Raw genomic sequence first — 4,897 nt, 5'->3', positions numbered from 1 at the left:
ACTCCAATAGGACCCGCTGCTCTCGAGGTTGCGCTCACCTGACCAGCCGAGCGGGGGTGGCCGCCCACCGCAGCGCGATCTCCTCTGCGCAGCGGGCAGCCAGGTCCGCAAGCTGGCGGCGGGAACACCCTGCCTTGGGCATCCCTAATGGACTCTTCCAGCAGCGAGGCTCCTATGCTGACCCTGGGCAAAGCTTGAATCCTGCTTCTAGCCGCTCTTCACAGGGGAGGTGAGCAGTAGGCACTTTATAGTAAGGCTCTTTGGCTAAACTTTGTTCTAATTCTCATAGGCACATGAAGCCCCACCTTGGCAACCAAGCACTCTTTCCTGGGCCCATAATACTCGACTCTGTTCAGTTCCATCTCTGATAGAAGTTCTTTGGAAGAGGGTTCATTTTACAGTGCAGTTTCTAAAAACTGTTTTATTTTTCCCCCTGATATATTTATTCACCGTATAAAAAAAATTCTGTACATAAACTCACATCTGAGATAATTTATTATTTTTTAAAAAATAGAAGAATCCATTCCTATTGTATATAATAGGACACACACACACGTACAAAATAGTGGTCGAAAGGATCAGAGGAGATCTGTGTGGAGCGCAGCTCCTTATAATGTTCCTGATTGATACATGCCTCAACTATAGAGTTGTGCTTCTAACTCAAAAGGTCACCACGCTCATGTGGCAGTTTGAATCCAGCAGCTGCTGTGTGTGAGAAAGATCTTCCCAAGAGATTTACAGCCTTGGAAACCTGCTAGAAGGTGAGCTATGAGTTGAAATCTACCCACCGCAATAAGAAAGAGAAAATATTGCCAAGACTCATAAATAAATGGTCCAGTGTTAGACTATAACATCAGCAATATGTAAATCCTCAGATGCACTACAGCTGTTTAAAAGGACAAGCAAAATTTTTTTAAATCACTGAAGTTTCACACTAGGAAAGATGTTAACCGTAAGTTGGCCAACAGCACCTCACTGCCAATTTTCTTAAGAAAGGAAAAAAATAAAAATATGCGTAACAGTCTGAGTAGTTTGTTAAAGGCATAGGCAGGGCCAGGTTCTAGATCTAATTCTAAAGGTTATGTACTTAAGGGAGCATACTAGTGAATGTTGTTGCTGTTTGTGCCTGCAGATAAGAATCTACTCACAGCTGACCCAGACTTTTCAGAGGCTGTGAACCACACAGGAGGAGATTGTGATCTTTCTGCTGCAGAGCAGCTGGTGGGTTCAAATTGTGGGCCTTTGGGTTGACAGTGCAACTCCTTGATACCTGGACACCAGAACTCTTCCTTAATGAATTAGAACAGGGATAACAAGAGAGTTACTTTTGTGTTACAATTTGCTATCCAGGAAAACTCATTTAGCACTATGTCTAGCTGCTGCATACTTCATTTATAAACTGCTGTAGTCTATAAACTCATTGGTATGGAAAGCCAAAAGTACACTAGCAAGAGGTGCTGGTTGAGAAACTGCATAAGAATGAAGATGCTGTATACACTTCAAGACACTTAGAAAGGTAATGAGAAGATCAATCTAAATGATAGAGGGGATTAGGTCCTTATTCTGAGAAGCTAATTTACAGAGATTGGACAGGGCCCAGGTGTGAATTTGCCAATCCACGGTGGATATTAAAGAACTAGATACAGACAAGAGTATTTTCTGGAACTTCAGTATAGAAACTGAAAACGAATGACAAAATAAAGGAAAATATCTATGTGGCCATAATGTGAAACCTAAAAGGAGGATTAATGATTTTTTTATTAAAAGTTTTTTAATGCAACATACATATTTTTACAGCATATTCTTTCCATTTAATTTTTCCCCATTCATTAATTGTTGCACATTTTTCTCCCTGCCCACCCCTCCCCTGTTCATTTTTCTCTTTGAAGAAAAAAAAAACCAAAAAACCTTGTTATCTTATTATACAATCTCTCCACCCAGAATCCACAGTCCACTTTAATATGCATTTCTATTACTGTAATCTTGCTGATTTTTAAAAATCTGACTTTGTCTGACATACTGTGGACATCTTGCAAAAAGGGACCAGTCTTTGGAGAGGAACAGTTTGGGAGGGTGGAGGGACAGCCAGGAGAGGAAGATCCTCAATGAGATATATTAACTCAGTGACTGGGGTAATGGGGGTAAGTGTGTCAGAGACAACAAGATTGGTACAGGATAGAGCAGGGTGGAGGGCTATTGTACATAGGGTCGTTCTGAGTCACAAGTGACTGGATGGGATATAACTACAACAACTATTCATTGTATGGTTTTGTTTTTTTTATTACTATTCATTCACTGCAGTAGAGAAAGTTTTGACTTCATGTGATCCTTCATTGGTTTATCAGTATATGCCATCAGGTTAGAATTGACCCATAGCTGTGGGGTTTCAGAGGCAGTTAAATACACAGAAACAGGTTGCCCATACTTCTGCTAAGCAACTAGTGGATTCAAACCACTTGCCTTCAGGATGGCAGAACAGCTCCTTATCACTAGGCCACCAGAGCTCCACCAGCTTGGCTGTAAATAAAAATGGAAGATGACCCATGTTTTCCCTATGTAGCTACTAGTGGATTAGAATTCCCAGAGATAGCTAATTTTTGCATTAGCAGTACTTCTACATATGGACTACCTTAATCAGAGGTCCCTATTTTACTACTGTTATGTGACTCATAGCTGACCTTCAGCAAGTTTTCACAGGAGGAAAGTGCTCATATTTCTCCCATGGAGCGGCTGGTGGACTAGAATAACTTATCTCTTGTCTGGTAGCACAACCACTTACCCACTTGGCCATCAGAGCTCCCTATTAATATCGTTGAAAATATCATCTGTGGACAATAATTTATTGGGAATCTGTCAAAGTCAGCTTCTTGTGGTTATCATAAGTGCTAGCAAATTTACTCTAAGTCACAGTGATCCTATGTAACAGAACAAAGCATGGTGCATAGTGTGCCCTCTTTATACAGTTACTGCTGTTCTTGAACCCTTTGTTGCAACCAATGTGTCAACAACATTTCATTAAGATTCCTCTTTTTTTTTTTTTTCACAGATCATATCTGTTTTACCTAGCATGACGTCTTTCTACAGGGACTGTTCACTCTTGATAAAATATCCATCCATAGTATGTGAGATAAACTAGCGAGAAGGATTGGCCGTCCACTTCTGAAATAGCAGGCCTCGGAAAACCCTATGTACAACAGAACACATGTTGATAACAGAAAGGGCAACTGAGGTTGAGCTTTCAGGTATGGAAATACAAAGGAAGAGAAAGAGTTGTAAGCAGAAACTAGTGATAGGGACATGGAATGTGAAAATATCGAATGTAGGAAAATTAGATATTGTTAAGGAAGAAATGAGATGGACTAGCATGGGGCATTTTGAGTTGGATGATCATATGATATATTACTCTGGAGATGAAAAGGTGACGAAAAAATGGAGTTGCTCTCATAGTTAAGAAAGTCATAGCTAGATTCATCTTGAAGTACAATATTCTGAGTGACAGGACAATATCCGTACGCATACAAGGAAGTACAATGAATACCACTATCATTCAGATATATGCACCAACAACCAGAGCCAAGGAAGAGGAAATAGATGATTTTACCAACTTTTACAGTCAGAGATTGATCAGACATGCAATCAAGATGCATTGATAATAATGGGTGACTAGAATGCAAAAGTTGGGAACAGAGAAGAAGATTCAGTAGTTGGAAAACATGGACTCAGTGACAGAAATGGAGCTGGAGAGAGAATGATTGAATTTTGCGCAGTGACTTATTTATTCATAGCAAATATGTTTTTTAAGAGACATAAACACAGGTTATATACATGGATCTCACTTGATGGTATGCATAGGAATCAGATAGATTACATCTGTGGAAAGAACCGCTAGAGAAGCTCAATATCAGCTGTGAAAACTAGGCCAGGAGCTGATTGTGGAACAGACCACCAACTACTAGTATGCAAGTTCAAGCTGAAGTTGAGGAAAATTAAACCAAATCCAAGGCAACCAAAATATGACTTTGAGTCTATCCCACCTGAATTTCAGAACCATCTCAGGAACAGGTTTGAGGCCTTGAACACTAATGAGCAAAGACCAGGAGAGTTGTGGGAGGATATCAAGGGTGTCATCCAGGAACAGTGCAAATGGTCATTGCAAAGACAAGAGGAAGAGAAGACCAAAATGGATGTCAGAAGAGACTCTGAAAATTGCACTGGAGAGCAGAGAAGCCAAAGCACAAGGAAGAATTCAAGATACTAAAGAGTTGAAAAGATTTCAAAAGGCAGCACGGGATGACAAAGTAAAAATATTACAATGAAATGTAAAAGAAGTTGGAGTAAGAAAATCAAAAGGGCCGAACTCGCTCAGCATTTCTTAAGCTCAAGGAACTGAAAAACAAATTCAAACCTCGAGTTGTTATAATGAAAGATGCTTTTGGCATAATATTAAATGATCCAGGAAGTATTAAAAGAAGATGGAAAGATTATACTGAGTCACTATATAGAAAGAAATTGGCAGACACAGAATAATTTAATGAAACAACATATGAGCAAGAGAGCCTATGGTGATGAAAGAAGTTCAGTCTGCTTTGAAGGAAATGGCAAAAAATAAGGCCCCAGGAGTAGATGGTATACCAATTGACACATATTTCAGCCAGCAGATGCTGCCCTAGACGTGCTCAACAAGTTGTGCCAAGAAATCTGGAGAACAACCACTTGGCCAACTGACTGGAAGAGATCTGTATTTGTTCCCATCCCAAAGAAGGATGACCCAACAGAGTGTGGAAACTAAAGAACAATCTCATTGATTTCACATGCAAGCTAGATTCTACTGAAGATTATCCAAAAATGACTGGAACAGCACATCAGCAGAGAACTGCCAGAAGTCCAGGCTGGGTTT

Source organism: Elephantulus edwardii, unplaced genomic scaffold (assembly GCF_000299155.1).
Source record: "Elephantulus edwardii isolate Elephantulus edwardi_28Jun2011 unplaced genomic scaffold, EleEdw1.0 scaffold00043, whole genome shotgun sequence".
In the NCBI taxonomy this organism is placed as follows: Eukaryota; Metazoa; Chordata; class Mammalia; order Macroscelidea; family Macroscelididae; genus Elephantulus; species Elephantulus edwardii.
Note: the sequence above shows the minus strand (reverse complement) of the source record.